Source organism: Triticum urartu, chromosome 3A (genome assembly GCF_056163025.1).
Source record: "Triticum urartu cultivar PI428250 chromosome 3A, HENAU_Tu73, whole genome shotgun sequence".
In the NCBI taxonomy this organism is placed as follows: Eukaryota; Viridiplantae; Streptophyta; class Magnoliopsida; order Poales; family Poaceae; genus Triticum; species Triticum urartu.
The window spans coordinates 723,675,103-723,694,400 of NC_141875.1; the positions used below are offsets into that span (position 1 = coordinate 723,675,103).

Genomic DNA, 19,298 nt, shown 5'->3' on the forward strand with positions numbered 1-19,298 from the left:
ATTGGGGATTGGTTTGGCGCTGAAACCAAGGGAGAGAGTGGTGGCGGCGGACACGGGGTGGATGGGACAGATCTCTAGTTTCTAGGGTTTCATCTGTGTATAAATAGCATGTGGGTTAAATTAGGGACTATCCGGTCCCTTCGATCGTAATCGGACGATCGCGAATAATATAGCTAGGGAGCCCAAATGAGAAAACGGAGACGTTTTGTAGATGTTTGGGGATGATCCGGACACGACGGTGACGACTGCTCGGGTCGGGTCCGGGACAATTTTCGGACGCGCGCGCGAGGAGGGCCGCGGGCTGACGAGAGAGGTTAGGTTGGACCTTGTGGTAGGTAGTGAGCTGTGTAGACGGTCTCGAGCTGAGAGAAGAGAAGAGAGGGAGGCCCGGCGACTATTTCTGGAGACCAAAAACGTCCGACGTTAGACCGGCTATATTGCCGCTATAGTTATCCGTTGGGGCGTCAAATGGACTCCGATTGCGATGAAACTTGGCAGGCGGTCTACCTACACTATAACAAGACCACACGCCAACTCTCATCCCATTCCGAGAACATTTTCCGGCCACTTATAAAATACTTTTCGGACATGCCGCGGGCGCGGGCAAGTGTGGTATGGGCTCAGAAAGGACAACGGGGAGAACTGGGATAACCCGGACGAATGCAAGTTTTGAAAACATGATGATGCAATGCACATGATGACATGGCAAGATGCAACACGCAAGCAAATGACAAGGCAACAACAACGAAACACCGGAAGACACCTGGCGCAACGGTCTCGGGGCGTTACACCATATCCCTCCAATAAGGCAAACATCGATTTTCCCTAATGGAAAAGATCTCTGGAAACAACTAAAAAACTAATCTACTCCTCCCGGTCGGAGGCGAGGTTGATGACCCCCGCACAGGAGCCATCGGCCTCGTTGTCGTTGGCGGTCATAGCCATATGCCTCTTTTCGCAGCGTTGTCGTGCTTATGCGGCGCCTCATCATCCTTAGCCTCGAGCTTCTCGAAAAGTTACTCCCATAGCGCGTCTTTGATGCGAGCTGGCGGCGCTCGTGGTCAATCATACGGGTGCTCTACACGTACATGAACACTACCGTGTTCTTGTTGACGACATCCGGGTTCACGAGGAGCTTCGCTACGCCTGCATAATCCGTGTGTTGCGCCTGCAGTTGAGACACCGTAGCGTGGAGCTCCTACAAGAGCGTCCGATTGAAATGCTCCTCTACCTGTTGCATGGTGAAGATGTCGTCCGCCGCGCCACCCGCGATATAAGCGACCATCATATCCTCCTTCGGCACGGGTGCCTCCTCCTCCTGCGACCTCCACCATGGCCATGGGATTGTCTTCCTCCTCGTCCTCCATCTCGTCCATAGATCTCGAAGGTTGGCAGCATCAATGTGGGGCCAACGTCGGGCTTCTGCAACGTGGACCTCCGATGTGATTTTGGCGCAGTGCTCCGGAGTCAACATCTTGTACCATGTGATTTTGGTATGGACCATGGCAATGGTAGATGCGAACTAAGGGGGGGGGGGTCATACGATGGCCGAGGGGTGGGGAGATGGGCTCCAAGGTAGGCTTTTGGTGGGTGACTGGTCGACTTTTCAATAGATGGGGCAGGCGAAGTGGCAAAGGTTCAGTGTGGGCAACTGATGTAGGCTTTTCGGGTGGCGTGCCGACATGACTGTAGATAGGTGGACGTCCGATGAAGATGGTGTGTATGAGGGGGGTGTCTATAGCCGGAGACGCCTTTTGGGGTGGGTCCAATGTGTCAGAGTCCGACGTGGCTCACGCGTGGACTCCCCTTGATTTCCTCTCGAATTGGGGCCAGGCTAGAAAATTCAAATGTTCGGACATGTCCTGATCAATTTGGTGATCTGTGTTGAACGGCTCAAAGTGTCTGAACCGTCTGATTCGAACATTTGAGACTTATTTGAAGATCCTCACTGGACATGAACTTATTCGGCAAACCAGTATTTTGTCCTCTAACAAGTTGGGTGTACGTGCAATGCCATTTTTTCTCCTCAAATGCAGTTGACCTGAACCGGCCCCTTGTTCCCCCTTATGGTGGGGCAACCTCTCCATGGCGGTCATTCATCGCGCTTTTACTTCCACGTAGTTGGCGTGCTTTCCCTTTCCTCTCTCGTCTTCAGCTTGGTCGCATCATTGATGATTATGACCTGCATGAGAACGGTAGCCATGGAGGTTAGGTCTTCCCTCAATAAGCAACTCAAAAGGATCGCAGTATCAAGTTGGCCGTCATAATAACCACCAATATGGTGATCTGGTCCCAAAATGGCACTCTAACAGAGTCGCCATATGCATCTCAATCTGACATAAGTTTTGGAGCTGATGCCATATCTAGCCCACGAGCCTCCATATTTGGAGGCTGTGGGTGTTGGTTTGGAGCACGGGAAAGGGAAGTTTCAATCCAACATGTTCCTCCCATGCACATCCAAGTCAATGGCGCTCCATTTGTATGGTTACCACTTCCGCCGTGCCAATGGCGTAACTACTTATCCACCAGGAAGATCGCTAATTAATGACTACTATCACGTTTCACACAGGTTTCCCACCCACACGCGATAACCCCCTTGTTTCTCACTGGAGTGTATCCATTCGTGAATATATAAACCCCCACAGAAGCATAACTCTGCTTTTCACTTCCCGAGAAGCGTAACTTGTGCTTCACGTGGAACAACTGTTCTTTTTCATTTTTCGAGAAGCACATTTTTCTATTCATGCGGGAAGAACAATTTTTTTTCGCATGATACACAACTGTGTTCTTCAATTTTGGGATGCATAGTTTCTTTCACATGGTGTGCTTCATGCAATTAAAACTAGAAAAACTAAAAAAATCATTTTTCCCTAGAAAAACATAGGGAAAATTAAGTGAAATCCGAAACCCCAAAAAATAGTGGAAAAAAATCCTTGGCAAAACCGTGCAGGAAAAAAACTGGGTTTCCGTGATGCCCCCAACACGCGATACGTGGCGATTGAAGCGCTCGCGCGCGTCTGCTAGGAAGCCCCCGAGGGGGTATCCGTGGACTAGTTAGTCCCTGTTTTGGCAACCAAGCAAATATTAGCCAAAATATTGGCATTCAAGCGAAGCAAGGCCATATTTATTGGGAGCTCCTATATGATGCTCCTTGTGCAAACAGTAGTCGGCCTTCCGCACAAGGAGAGCCCCGATTGAGCCGACCCATATAGCTACTATGGCGATTAGTTTTTTTTAATCCGGCTTTAAAAAGCATGGATTTTTTAGAAAAAGTCCATACATTTTTTGAAACCGCATAGTAGAAATTCGGAACATTTTTGAATTATTTTCGAAATTTGGGAACATTTGTTTTAAAAATACTATTTTTGAATTATCGAACAGTTTTGAAAATGGGAACAATTTTTGGAATTCCAAAGCAAATTTGGAAGCATGAATTTTTTTGAAATTCCTATTTTCTTGAATCTGCAAACAAATTTTGTAAACAGGAACATTTTTTTGTAACTCCGAACAAAACTTGAAAACAAAAACATTTTGAAAACCCCAACATTTTCTTGAATTTATGAAAATAGAAAAACTAAAATAAAATAGATAGAAAAGCATTTTTGAATTTTTAAACAGGGTAGCTCGTCCTTAAAAAAAGGAATTTGAACAAAAAGCCCAGTGCTAATGTATAGCACGTGCCAACCCGGGGGATGCAATTGCGCTATTTTTTCTTACGACTGTGCCCTCATAGGGGATCTTTTCACTGCATTTGTTTTGATCCGTGCGCACTTATCGGTGCTGGGTCACGGATGGGCTCGGAGGCCATCTTTTCGTCCGTGTGCACTTTTCGATGCTGGTTCACGGGTTGGGCTCAGCGGCCTCTTTTATTTGTGCGCTTTGGCATCTTTCGCAGCTGACAGCCGTGCATGATCCCCGTGTTGGCGATGCACTAGGCAGAATTCGGCCTAATAAACTGATCACATATTGATTAAACTTCCGGTACGGTACTATTCGTCCGGTGTATTTCTCGTCGCGCAAATGGGCCGGCCCATTTACTTCGTCCCTGTGCGTTGCCTCCTCTCCTTCCCGAGCCCCGACGACGCCTTCGGCCTTCTCACTCGCCGCCGGCGCCGCCACCGGGGTTGGCGCCGCCGGCCACTCCTATGCTCCCTCCAGTCTCGGAGTCCACTGACTCTGCTCATCCCCTCATTGGATTCGGCGCCTCCCTGAAACACGACCTCCGCCATGTGTTCGCCGCCTCCCCCGAAATCCTATCCCAGCCGCGCCCGAGCTCTGGTGGCCGTGACGGCGTCGCGTGCGCCCGCGGCGGCTCTCTCGTCGCCGGGACCTAGGGTTCGGGCATCCGTGCTTGGTGCCCCGCGTCTCGAGGTCCCCGTCCTCCGTCGTGAGGCATGCTTCGATCTGGTTTTCCCGACGTTTTGTGGCGAATTTGCTCCTGAATTATCAGGTGTGCATGCCCTGTTCTAGCATTCTTTGCTCATTTGTAAGAGATGAGTAGCGGGATGTCGTGCTAAACACACAACAAATATACTTGAACATTAACAAGAAAAGAACGGCGGAGAGATATTAGGATTTAGGAGTAGGGAATGTGGTTGTTCAGTGTGCAAGTGTCACGTCGATGTTCGTAGTCACTGCCATAAACAACGAACCCGCATGATCAACCAGGTTCCTGTAGAACTATGCGGAGAATCTGGTAGTATTGCATACCTGGTTAATTTTAATGCTCCTGTGTTTAGTACTCTCTTTCTAGGCATTGCTCTTAATTTTGAATAATGTGTTAGTGACGCCGAAAGTACTATAATCTAGAGACTAGAGATGAATTAATTTTGTTAATATTGTACTTGCTCTCGTAAACACCCTAGCTCTGTGAATTGGTCATTTCATTAGGTTCTGATTTCATAACTGTATAAAGTACATCTTTTTATTTATTTTTGTTAATTCCGCAGTTTATGCCCAAGCTGTCTAGTTGGAGAGGAGAGACGGGAATATAAACCAATTATGTAATGATACTATCTCCATTATTATCCTTAAAGGCCAGTTTTCTACGCAACTCAGGGAAAACTCATGGGTCCCCATCCTCTGTTTTTGTTTATCAATCATAGTTAGAAACCTCATGACAAACATAGCATTGAAACTATCCTGCAGATCTCGTGTCAGAGAATGAAACTACTCGGTATATCTTTATTTATGTAGTTTCTCCATTCTCGTCTAGATTTTGTAGTCTTCCTTTCAAATATGTGTTAATGACGTGGGTAAGAGTGAACTAATTCAGCTGTATATTCTACCATTTCAGATGCATTAGAATCCCTTAATTCTGGATTCGGAAAACCATCCAGGTCATGATGGAGTATTGGCCGCTTGAGCTTATTTCGCAAGATTACTTTGTAGAAAAGTTTCCTCCTATATCTACTGATTTTAAGTAGGTAAACTGAGCTTCCGTTTTCTGTATTTGATCGCACAAGTACTTTACAGAAGACTGGAAATTTCTGTGGTTGAGTTCTCTGCGAGATGACATGTGTTTCTGCATTTCTTTGCTGCATGTGTTTCCTAGTGGACTTTAGACCAATAGTATTTTCTGAACCAGTTTGTGTTATACGCCATGAATCACATGTTTCCTAATTGATTTAGTTGATGTTTACACATATTTCTTCAGCTTGCTTTCAAAATAAGTAGTGCAAGTAAGCAACGAAAAGGGCTACTAACTGAGTTTACCAGGTTTCCTGTTCTATCTGTGATATGCTATTACACAAGATTAAATGTGCAATGCTAGGGCTATCTGTTTAGATCTTATAAATTTTACATTCTGCTATGAGCAATGCTTATCAAATACTTTCTCTTTTTCATATAATCTTATGTGAGCAATGCATATTCCTTGTGTTCTAATATATATATATATATATCTGAACTTGTTGTTTTATGTGCAGTAAGAGGAGGTTACAGGTCTTAAAATAATGATACAATTAGTTAGAATTTGACTCTACATGCACCGGCTAGAATGGAATAGCAAATGAAGCAACTGTTCTCCTGTTTTGCCATCATGATGAAATGCAATGAACATTTCCAGGTTGCTTATCCATGTGTTGTACATATATAATGAAACTAGTAAGCAAAAAGGATAATGTTTGTTCTCTGATTATGATAATTCTGACATGACTAAGGCTCTTATTATTTGGCTACAGAGATCTGGTTAGGACTATCCTAAAGAACTATTTCTGTTGGTCAAAGATGCTTAAAAATGACGAGTTGATATATGATGTTGCTTCAGTTGATAGCTGTGCAAATATGGAAGTTATATACGACGCTGTTTTGCTTGATAGCTGTGCAAATATCCATGTCGAAATCAGTTTCAATGGGAACCGATGGCTTTGTAATCGGTTCGAAAAACCGGCTATAGGAGTTCAGACCCGATGCTGATGCTGTTTCTGTAGTAGTGAACAAATATATATTTGTTGTAACACCGTGAACTTCTTTTTCCTTACCTGTAATGTTATTACAGCGTAGACTGTTCTAAATCTTCTTTTCCAGAGGAAAATATAGTTTGAAGCATGGGTTGGGGGAACTGCTAATGCATTTATCTGTTTTAATTAGTTAGCTATACTTACTATATCTTTTGTGTTTTTTAGGTAACCATCATCTACGTTCTTGATCATTGATCAATAAGCATTCATTTGCAGAAGAAAAACTACCCGACATGCTTGATCTATGGTGGAGCGCAGATGATCTAGAGCACCTATATGAAGCGTAGTGAAAAATATCGGAAGAGGTTGTTTTATGCCCTGTTTTGTTGTGGAATGGTATTGCTTTTAGTAGGCAGTTGGAAACCACTTGTTTAGACAAACCACAAACCAGAAACCAGATGAGAGGAAAACATTCTTTTCGTCTGTTGTTCACACGAGTACCCAAGAAATTTATTGTATCAAGTAGTAGTATTGTCTCTTGCCAAAAAAAAGGTAGTCGACTCTGTGACCTTGTTGCCCATAAGGTTTTTTTTTGCTGCTTGGAAGGTTTCATAAATTGTGACCTTTGTGGAGTGCCCTGCCTCAGTGATAATTTCGGTTTCATTGTGTCAAATAGACTTCCTATGAAGTTAACCTTCGTTGTAATTATGAGCATGTGAGCAAGTATTCATTCCCAGCTTGGTTCTTTTGCAAGAATTCTTGGTATTGTTTTCAGCTTCTGGTTTCCTCTGAATCCTAGAGAGATAAAATATGTTTCCTGTTTTCTTTACCCGATCACATTTTAAAATCTCAGCTAGGTAATCTGATTGGAATTTCAGCAACTACATGATCAATTTGTGTTGCGGTTATCCTATTTCCAGTTGTCTTATGTTTTAAAGTGGGTGTCATCCGTTGAGCTGCATGGTATTTTTTTCTGTAATATTATTATTGATTTTGGTCCCCTGCCCTACGCTGAAATCCTTTCAATATCCTCAGCTTCCATGCCCCGACCACACTGCAGTCCGTAATGTACATGAAGGGGAGGAGGAGGTGCATCGACAATAGTTTGAATCAGCTCGGGCAGCCGCCATAGTTGGTGATGCTGTGGAGTGGAGGAACTATGGCAGATGGCACTTCCCCTATACTGTTGTGAACTGCAGTAGACTGATGGCACCGTGGTTCACCTTCCATATATGTCTGGAATTTGCCAGGCAAGTAACTCATTATTCTTAAATCCCTGCTCCATTCTCCAGTCCAAATTCAATTAAAGCAAATAAATCGGACTAATCTTTAATGCTGATCAAGAAAAATGTGCATTGTAGAGATGTCCGTCTACCAGGACTGCTTCATGACCAGACTGCATCATAAGGGTTAGAGAAGAACCGGCAGGGGTGGTCTGCATCATCTCTAGTGGTAGCATGCAAGCCTTGATCTAGGTGCTAGCCAACATAATTAGTTCATGTTTTGTATGGATAAGATTGGAGCTCTTCTATTGCTTCTTCTTAATACAGGCTAAATCACTGATTATCTTCATGGTATGTCTAATCATGCATTCTGTCTTCTGGCATTAAGCAAAGTTATTAGGCCTAGGCTTCGCACATTGAATTGATAATCTCTCTGAGTTTCTAGCTCTTTGAATTTCTATTCATGTTCCCGCACGAGTATATAATCGTATTCATAAATATGGGTATTCACTGTGCTTAAGGATAGGGGGAAAACCAAGTGTATTTTTCAGAGGAGTGTTTATGAGATTTGAGGTGCTGCATGATTTCTCTGTATAAGTTTATATGCTCCTATTTGTGTTCTGTACCGATTCTTCCATTATTTTCTTAATAGGATCTGGCTAAGTAAAGTTTGCTATTGAAAGCCCACCTGACATTGGTAGGCAATTCTCTTGAATGGAAGGTTTAATCGAGGATTGAATTGACCACAAACTACTATAGCAGATGCAAGGCATCAATCAGCTCAGAAGAAATGCCAAATGAACTTAATTAGTTTCTCATTGATATCACTAACAGTAATGAGTTTGTGCGATTTCTGACCTGCAGGCTGTAACATGAGTAAAAGCTAACCAATGTATTATTACCTACTCCCTTCGTAAAGAAATATAAGAGCATTTAGATCACTACATTAGTGATCTAAACACTCTTATATTTATTGAGTATCTGGATGTATATGTTACTCCTGTTTTTATTTACTCTGCATATTAGAGTTAACTGAAGTTAAACTTCTTAAAGTTTTACCAATTTTATATAACCAAATATAAATAGATTTCATAACAAATTTATATGATGTGAAAGTACACTCAACACATTGGTATGAATCTAATGGTGGTGAATTGTTATGAATCGGTATTTTGAAAAAATCAAAAAGCATATTTAAAAGTTCCAAAAAAATCTGAAAAAAATAGCATGAAAACTTATATGTATTCCGCAAGAACGTGTTAAATTTCGTCGAAAAATGTTGTGATTTGTAGGCTGTACAAAAATAACAAATTTCTGGCCCAATAACTAAAATAAAAGGCCCATTAAAAATGTGTATTTGTCTTTTTCCTGTACGCCAAATGTAAACGTATAATACTGTGAAATTTTGCATATACATAGTATACATGTGCATGTGTGTTCAAAAAATAAATTTGGAATTTTTCGTGCTCAAAAAAATAAAAATTGAAAACGAGCTCACTGGAGCTCGGCCTCCGTTGGCATTTTCCGCAGCCTGCAGCTGCTTCTGATCCTATGCGACACGTACCTCGACGAAGCAGTCGTGGAAGTGGGGCCGGATGAGCCCGGCGGCGACGCTGGGGTCCGTCGCGAAGGCCGCTGTGACGGCGCACCGGATGATGGCCTCGGCGTTGGGGCAGGTGGTGCCTGCAACTGCCCCTGCGCGCGGCTCGCCGTCAGGCACATCACGGCGGTGACCCGCGCCGCCGCCATGCTGCTGCTCCTGCTCGCCATGGTCGTACATCCTGGCTGGCCAGGCTTTAGCAGTGGAGTATTTATAGAGCGAGCCAACCAGGGGTTCGAGTGTTGATCGATTGCATTTGTTTGACAAGTTGTGCAGTGCTAGACACGGTGCGTCGACGAAGGGGTCGTCTTGATCCGAAAATACTTGTCATCAAAATGGATAAAAAGAGATATATTTAGAACTAAAATACATCTAGATACATCCTCTTTTATTTATTTTCATGATAAATATTTCCGGACAAAGGAAGTAGTACCTAGCCGAGGTGACACGAGGTTGTCCGGCCCCCGCCATGGCCGCTGAAGTCAAGGTGAGGAGAGGTACTGTAGGGACCCAGCGGATGGATGATGGATGGGTGGTTGCACGGTGACAGGGAGACGACAACTTTTGCTTTGGAATGGCTATGCGCCTAGATGGAGACCACAAGGCTTCGGTCAGAACTGTCGTAGATGAATGTTACCTATCGGTCCACTGGTCCAGTTGGTGCCAAGCTCCCTCCCCAGCTTGGGACCAGTGGCATGAAGTCAGTCACATTGGCTTGGCCTATGGCAACCGGAATTGTATACCTAGGACGCAAGCCAGCAAGGTCAGCACTCGCATTCTGCTCGTCGCTTGAGATGGTGAGGCGGGAGGAAGATGACAACGAGGGTAAAGATTTGTCGATTCCATCCGCTGCTTGTTGTGCCAAGCAAGTGTCTGACTAGTCTTTGCCTGCTTGGTTTCATTTGTCTGAATCCTTCGATCCATTCGCCCGGCCGATCGTTTGCTTGTGCCAGCAAGCAAGCCTACCTACCCCGCCTGCCTGCTTGTACGAGGATGATGTCATCAACGGGCCGGAGGTGCAAAACCACCTTAGATTTGTCAAAAAATCATCATCCATACTAGGGATTTCGATGATTTGTATCTATCTCATTCCTAGTGCGCCTCCAAAGCAGCTCACCAAACTGACCTCATCAGAATATCCATGGACATGTTCGGACATCCGACCGGACGAAAGACCATCCAACCCTATCCCTCCAATAAGGTAGACATCGATTTTCCCTAATGGAAAAGATATCTGAAAACAACTAAAAAAACTAATCCACTCCTCCCGGTCGGAGGCGAGGTTCAATGACCCCCGCACAGGAGCCATCGGCCTCGTTGTCGTTGGCAGTCAGAGCCATATGCCTCTTTTCGCAGCATTGCCGTGCTTATGCGGCGCCTCATCATCCTTAGCCTCAAGCTTCTCGAAAAGTTATTCCCATAGTGCGTCGTTGATGCGAGATGGCGGCGCTCGTGGTCAATCGTACGGGTGCTCTACACGGACATGAACACAACCGTGTTCTTGTCGACGACATCCGGGTTCACGAGGAGCTTCGCTACGACTGCATAATTCGTGTGTTGCACCTGCAGTTGAGACACCGTAGCGTGGAGCTCCTACAAAAGCGTCCGATTGAAATGCTCCTCTACCTGTTGCATGGTGAAGATGTCGTCCGCCGCGCCACCCACGACATAAGCGACCATCATCTCCTCCTTCGGCACGGGTGCCTCCTCCTCCCGCGACCCCACCATGGCCGTGGGATTGCCTTCCTCCTTGTCCTCCATCTCTTCCATAGATCTTGAAGGTTGGCCAACATTAATGTGGGCCTGACGTCGGGCTTCTGCAACGTGGACCTCCGTTGTGATTTTGGCGCAGTGCTCCGGAGTCAACATCTTGTACCATGTGATTTTGGCATGGACCATGGCAATGGTAGATGCGAACTAGGGGGGTGCTGGAAATATGCCCTAGTGGCAATAATAAAATGGTTATTATTATATTTCCTTGTTCATGATAATTGTCTATTGTTCATGCTATAATTGTGTTATCCGGAAATCGTAATACATGTGTGAATACATAGACCACAACACGTCCCTAGTGAGCCTCTAGTTGACTAGCTCGTTGATCAAAAGATAGTCACGGTTTCCTGACTATGGACATTAGATGTCATTGATAACGGGATCACATCATTAGGAGAATGATGTGATGGACAAGACCCAATCCTAAGCATAGCACAAGATCGTGTAGTTCGTTTGCTAGAGCTTTTCCGAATGTCAAGTATCATTTCCTTAGACCATGAGATTATGCAACTCCCGGATACCGTAGGAGTGCTTTGGGTGTGCCAAACGTCACAACGTAACTGAGTGACTATAAAGGTGCACTACGGGTATCTCTGAAAGTGTCTGTTGGGTTGGCACGAATCGAGACTGGGATTTGTCACTCCGTATGACGGAGAGGTATCTCTGGGCCCACTCGGTAATGCATCATCATAATGAGCTCAATGTGACCAAGTGGTTGATCACGGGATAATGCATTACGGTATGAGTAAAGTGACTTGCCGGTAACGAGATTGAACGAGGTATTGGGATACCGACGATCGAGTCTCGGGCGAGTAACGTACCGATTGACAAAGGGAATTGTATACGGGATTGATTGAATCCTCGACACCGTGGTTCATCCGATGAGATCATCGAGGAGCATGTGGGAGCCAACATGGGTATCCAGATCCCGCTGTTGGTTATTGACCGAAGAGTCGTCTCGGTCATGTCTGCGTGTCTCCCGAACCCGTAGGGTCTACACACTTAAGGTTCGGCGATGCTAGGGTTGTTGAGATATTAGTATGCAGTAACCCGAAAGTTGTTCGGAGTCCCGGATGAGATCCCGGATGTCACGAGGAGTTCCGGAATGGTCCGGAGGTGAAGAATTGTATATAGGAAGTCCAGTTTCGGCCACCGGGAAAGTTTCAGGGGTCACCGGTATTGTACCGGGACCACCGGAAGGGTCCCGGGGGTCCACCGGGTGGGGCCACCTATCCCGGAGGGCCCCATGGGCTGAAGTGGGAGGGGAACCAGCCCCTGATGGGCTGGTGCGCCCCCCTTGGGCCTCCCCCTGCGCCTAGGGTTGGAAACCCTAGGGGTGGGGGCGCCCCACTTGACTTGGGGGGCAAGCCACCCCCCTTGGCCGCCCCCCATCTAGATGGGATCTAGATGGGCCGGCGCCCCCCTGGACCCCTATATAAAGAGGGGGGAGGGAGGGCTGCGCACCCAAGCCCCTGGCGCCTCCCTCTTCCCCCCGTAAGACCTTTCCCTCTCGTTAGAGCTTGGCGAAGCCCTGCCGAGATCCCGCTGCTTCCACCACCACGCCGTCGTGCTGCTAGATCTCCATCAACCTCCCCTTCCCCCTTGCTGGATCAAGAAGGAGGAGACGTCTTCCAACCGTACGTGTGTTGAACGCGGAGGTGCCGTCCGTTCGGCGCTCGGTCATCGGTGATTTGGATCACGACGAGTACGACTCCATCAACCCTGTTCTCTTGAATGCTTCCGCTCGCGATCTACAAGGGTATGTAGATGCACTCCTTTCCTCTCGTTGCTAGAAGACTCCATAGATTGATCATGGTGATGCGTAGAAAATTTTAAATTACGCTACGTCCCCAACAGGGGGGTCATACGATGGCGGAGGGGTTGGGAGATGGGCTCCAAGATAGGCTTTTGGTGGGTGACTGGTCGACTTTTCAATAGATGGGGCAGGAGCAAAGTGGAAAAGGTTCAAGGTGGGCAACTGAGGTAGGCTTTTCGGGGGTGTGCCGACATGACTGTAGATAGGTGGACGTCCGATGAAGATGGTGTGTATGTGGGGGAGGGGCTATAGCCGGAGACGCCTTTTGGGGCGGGTCCAATGTGTCAGAGTCCAATGTGGCTCACGCCTAGACTCCCCCTGATTTCCACTCGAATTGGGGCCACGCTAGAAAATTCAAATGTTCGGACATGTCCTGATCAATTTGGTGATCTATGTTGAACGGCTCAAAGAGTCTGAACCGTCTGATTCGAACATTTGAGATTTATTTGAAGATCCTCACTGGACATGACCTTATTCGGCAAACCAGTATTTTGTCCTCTAACAAGTTGGGTCTACATGCAATGCCATTTTTTCTCCTCAAATGCAGTTGACCTGAACCGACCCCTTGTTCCCCCTTATGGTGGGGCAACCTCTCCATGGCGGTCATTCATCGTGCTTTTACTTCCACTTAGTTGGCGTGCTTTCCCTTTCCTCTCTCGTCTTCAGCTTGGTCGCATCATTGATGATTATGACCTGCATGAGAACGGTAGCCGTGGAGGTTAGGTCTTCCCTCAAGCAACTCAAAAGGATCACAGTATCAAGTCGGTCGTCATAATAACCACCAATATGGTGATCTGGTCCCAAAATGGCACTCTAACAGAGTCGCCATATGCATCTTAATCTGACATAAGTTTTGGAGCTGATGCCATATCTAGCCCACGAGCCTCCATATTTGGAGGCTGTGGGTGTTGGTTTGAAGCACGGGAAAGGGAAGTTTCAATCCGACATGTTCCTCCCGTGGACATCCAAGTCAATGGTGCTCCATTCGTATGGTTACCACTTCCGCCGTGCCAATGGCGTAACTACTTATCCACCAGGAAGACCGCTAATTAATGACTACTGTCACGTTTCACACCGGTTTCCCAACCACACGCGACAACCCCCCTGGTTTCTCGCCAGAGTGTATCCATTCACGAATATATAAACCCCCACATAAGCATAACTCTGCTTTTCACTTCCCGAGAAGCATAACTTGTGCTTCATGTGGAACAACTGTTCGTTTTCATTTTTCGAGAAGTACATTTTTTTATTCACGCGGGAAGAACAATTTTTTTCGCATGATACACAGCCGTGTTCTTCAATTTTGGGATGCATAGTTTCTTTCACATGGTTTTATGAAAAAAGAAAAACTAAAAGAAAATAGATAGAAAAGCATTTTTGAATTTTTGAAAACCCCACCATTTTCTTGAATTTATGAAAATAGAAAAACTAAAAAAATAGATAGAAAAGCATTTTTAAATTTTTAAACAGGGTAGCTCATCCTTAAAAAAAGGAATTTGAACAAAAAGCCCAGTGCTAATGTATAGCACGTGCCAACCCGGGGGATGCAATTGCGCTATTTTTTCTTACGACTGTGCCCTCATAGGGGATCTTTTCACTGCATTTGTTTTGATCCGTGCGCACTTATCGGCGCTGGGTCACGGATGGGCTCGGAGGCCATCTTTTCGTCCGTGTGCACTTTTCGATGCTGGTTCACGGGTTGGGCTCAGCGGCCTCTTTTATTTGTGCGCTTTGGCATCTTTCGCAGCTGACAGCCGTGCATGATCCCCGTGTTGGCGATGCACTAGGCAGAATTCGGCCTAATAAACTGATCACATATTGATTAAACTTCCGGTACGGTACTATTCGTCCGGTGTATTTCTCGTCGCGCAAATGGGCCGGCCCATTTACTTCGTCCCTGTGCGTTGCCTCCTCTCCTTCCCGAGCCCCGACGACGCCTTCGGCCTTCCCACTCGCCGCCGGCGCCGCCACCGGGGTTGGCGCCGCCGGCCACTTCTATGCTCCCTCCAGTCTCGGAGTCTTTGACTGCCCACTGACTCTGCTCATCCCCTCACTGGAGTCAGCGCCTCCCTGGAGCACTCCGCCGTCTGTTCGTCGCCTCCCCCGAAACCCTATCCCGGCCGCGCCAGAGCTCTGGTGGCCGTGACGGCGTCGCCTGCGCCCGCGGAGGCTCCCTCGCCGGGACCTATGGTTCGGGCATCCGTGCTTGGTGCCCCGCGTCTCGAGGTCCCCGTCCTTCAGCAGGACGCCGGAGCTGCCCGCCGTCGTCCCCGTTGTTCAAGCAGGTGAGGCTCGGTCCAACCCCAACGTCAACCGTACCTGCTTCGATCTGGTTTCCCGACGAATTTGCTCCTGAATTGCCGTGTGTGCATGCCCTGTTCTAGCATACTTTCATTTGTATGAGAGGAGTAGCGAGATGTCGTGCTAAACACACAACAAATTCAAACATTAACAAGAAAAGAGTGGCGGAAAGATCAGGAGTAGTGTATGCATTATTATAAAGTACTAGCAAAATGCCCGTGCGTTGCCACGGGACTTTTAATTTGTTTTAATCCGATTGCACCTATAAATATAATGCATATCTTATCTCGTTCCTCATTCTGTCTATCACCCTCCATCTCTATCCCTACCCTTCTATTTCCCACCCTCGCTACCTTTTTCTTTCTAGACCCCTCTATGTCTCCATGACACAATACCCTAATGACGAAACCCCCCCCCCCTGCTATATATTATAAAGCAACAATCACTGCTTACATCCGATAAGACCGATACAAACACACACCGCCACCGCACTCAACACACATCCAAAGCAAGATACAAAGGTGCCGACAAACCACCCCAACGACTACCAAGCATACTACGAATGAGCAAAAAAGAACCGCTTCTAGCCGACGGACCACCGCATGAGTGATCCACCAAAGAGAGGTGAGACGGCCAACACCGTAGCGGGGACTCCAAAATGGTGCCTCCAAGAAGGGCAGGACCACTGATAGCCGCCATCATCTCATCCCGTGGATCAAGTTTTCACTCGGAGCAACACAAAGGGAGTGAGAGCACCACGACGGACCCTGCAAGGGGGAAACAACGTCTGCAGACGCCACCGCCGACGTGTAGTACAAAGATTGGGCAAGTGATGTACCCCGGTGCTCCGACCCCCTCCGTCGCACCCCTGCTCCGCCAACCACCCGCATCCATGCTGCCCGAGCGGCCTTGTCTGCTCTCCCGCTCCTGAGCCGCGCAAATCCGCCCAAGATCAACGCGCCTCCCACTGCCAGGGCCGCCACCTTGTACCCAGACCACCCTGAGAACATCAAAGGGGGTGGCTTTCAATAGCTCCTCCAAATCCAACCACCGCCGGAACTGACAACGACCGTCCAACCTCAAGCATCGCCAGAAAGAACCAGGCTGGGGAAAAGGGGAAGGGGAAGGACCGGCACACGACCACGACCGACACCCCCTACGCCAGCGACAGGCGACTCAACAACAGCAGAGCCCCGATCCCTCCTACCGACTTCCCCCTCCCCCCGAAGCACCCCTACTTCGCCCCACCACGGCTACTGGCGCGGACTGGCGAGAGGCCACCAGCAGCCACATCTCCGCCGAAGAGGGGGATAGATCCACCGCCACCACCACCACCAAAGATGGGCACAAGAGAAGCCCGCCCGCGCCGCACGCTGTCGTCCAGAAGCCGGGGAGGAAGGCCCGACCGGACTCCAGGACGCGCACGCACCTCCACCACCTCAGCCATGCCACCAACACTGCCCGACGTCCACGACCCCAGTTGGCCTCAGCCCTCGCCGCCAGATGGGCTGCCAGTGCCAGATCTGGCTGGATCAGACCAGATCCATGTTGCACGATTTGCCCGAAGGACGAAGCCCCGCCTCCACCGCACAGCCACCACGACACCGATATAGCATCGTCTGGGAGTCTCAGTTGTGAGACTCGGCAAGACTGTATCACAATCCCCTAATTACTACCATGAAAGAAAAACAAAAAATCAGCATGCAATCCCCTAATGCCCTCGATTTGATTTGGTTGAAGCATGGAATCCAAAGAGAAGCGCGCTGCGGATAGGAAAGAAATAGAGCAAACAATTACCGGCGACATTACAGTAGAAGAAAACGGAGATATAAATGCCCGTGCCTTGCTACGGGTGAATGCTTGTAAATAAATCAAACAATAAATTATTTCGAAAAAATCAAGCAAGTGATTAAGCAACAATACTTGATTCGGACTTATACTTCACATCACAACACCATCATCTTCTCCATTGTAATCAGTCACATCCAATGTTCATATGTAACATGGATATGCATGAAAAAGAAGGTGATTTTACAAACTTATCAATTACTCATGGCTTGCCCTCTTAATTTGTGGTGAGACTACTCCACCAGAAATCGAGCTTAACAATGACCCCAATGATCATCCTCAATGAGTTTGCCATCTTCCTTGACAACGAGCTTCCAAAGCATGCACTTTAAAAACGATAGTGAACGTGAGCCTTGATAATAGGGAATATTTACAACACGATCCACTCTAGCCATGGGACCCAACTAAGCTTTCTTTCCATACCAGCTCCCTTGGTATTTCCCTCCTATCTCTCAGCTCCGACACCTCTGTCCCTCATTCCTTCTTTCTCCTTCCCTTCTCGCATGTCCACCACTCCTGCAGCTCCGCTGCCGCAGTTAGTTTCCCAACCTGTCTGGAACTTGATTGGTGGACAAATCTGGTGGATTGGACATAAAAACATACACATTGATTTTATCCCATATTTGAAAATTAAGAAAATAAAGTACATTCAATCGACATGATTTGATGCTACAACTGTACGCAATACCTACGCAAATGCCTAACATGAATACATGTCACTGTTCAAATGCAAACCAAAAAACCACAACATAGCATCATGCTCCCAGACAACAAGTAAGTTTGTGTTATCTTCATATATGTTCGCACCAACCATAGAATAAAAAGAAAACTGAAAATAATGCACAAACTAACAAAATTGTCTTAGCAGATAATGTTTATACAAAACAACACCAACTTCATTTATCTTTATTATGAAGACAATGGAGTTGAGAGACTGAGAGGCAAAATAATGTTGATAGGAGAGGCAAAATTAACTCAGATCTTCAATGGCAGGATTAACAGTTAGTCGTTGCCTCTCCAACTCTCATCTCCCCAAACTCCATGTTACACGATAACCACCCCACAACCTCGCGCCATGTCGTAGTCACCGAGCTCTGCAACCTCCACACCACAAGACGCTGATCCGCCTCCCTATGGGGCTCCCGCTGCTCCTTTCCCTTCAGATGCACCCTGATGCCCCCTCCATCACAACCGCAGACTCTCCTTTTTCACCCATGATACCTCTCTCGTGCCGCATCGATTTGGCCTCATGGTCGATGATCAAGCCGAGAGGGGACAGAAAAGCTCGTGCTGAGGTCTGACCGCCCACGGCGCTAGTGCGTCAGGATATGGTTGGGGCAACCTAGAGGAGAGTGTATAGGCGAATATGTGTCGCTGTACATCCACTTTGGGTGGGGTTCATAGAAGGATCAAGCTCTCATGCCTGTCGACACAACGAAATGCTTCGGATCCCTTTTACACCCACCCTCCCTCTTCCTTTTGGTAGCTCATTAGTTAATTGATACATAGACTAACTAATTATATGAATATCAATATTTAATTTCTTATTGATTTAAAATTTATATTTCAAACAATAGATAGTTTGTGTTGGCGCCGAGCCCTAGCTTATTCATTGTGCCGGTGCCCAGCTCCCTCTCGCTCTCTCATGAACGGAGGTAGAAGAAGAACCGGAGGAGACATCACAGAATTTTGCCAGCGACGAACGCCGCCACGGGCGCACCAACACCCTAATATTTTCTCTTTTTAGCCAGCTCAAACCAAGCAGTACACGGGGGGTATTTATACAGGGAGTACGCACGCACGAACACCGTGCTCCACTCCTGTCCACACGCCCACGATCCGCTCGCCCGGCCGCGCGCCCGGCGCGCCACTACGCGCATGACACGGTCAGCTCCAACAGATCGACAACGGCTACCCTGTAACTCTCGACGACTCGGACGCAGCCACATACCGGCGTCCGACCGAACCAGAACACACGCACAGGGCGCACCCGCCATGGCTACGTACAACCTAGACACGCACGTACATGCTGGTCGACACCGACGCCGTGGCAAAGTTACAAACAACTAAACTACTGAAGTCTGTAAGCAAGTTACAAACAAGTAAGCAACATCTAGGAAGTATACATTACCTAGCTCTTAAATCTACACTATCCGTATGATGACACAATGGTTCAGCATAACTATTTTATCCTTAGCAAGCCATGATTATGTAAAAATATCAAAAAATAATTGAGCAGCAACATTGTATTGTTAGTTATAATAAGGTTTTCATATTTTTATTGGAAACTTGGTTGGTGGGAAAGGACGGAATAAAGTGTGCACACCAGCTAGTCA

At 47.1% G+C, this 19,298-nt stretch overlaps 1 long non-coding RNA gene across 1 annotated transcript; it reads left to right on the forward strand.

The window, feature by feature from the left end:
- Positions 1–4,030: 4,030 nt before the first annotated feature.
- Positions 4,031–7,645, forward strand: LOC147982215 (uncharacterized). The gene is made up of 4 exons (XR_015600008.1): positions 4,031–4,450; positions 5,297–5,426; positions 6,627–6,766; positions 7,437–7,645. It is a non-coding gene; the product is annotated as an uncharacterized LOC147982215 (long non-coding RNA).
- The last annotated feature ends 11,653 nt before the right edge of the window (positions 7,646–19,298 follow it).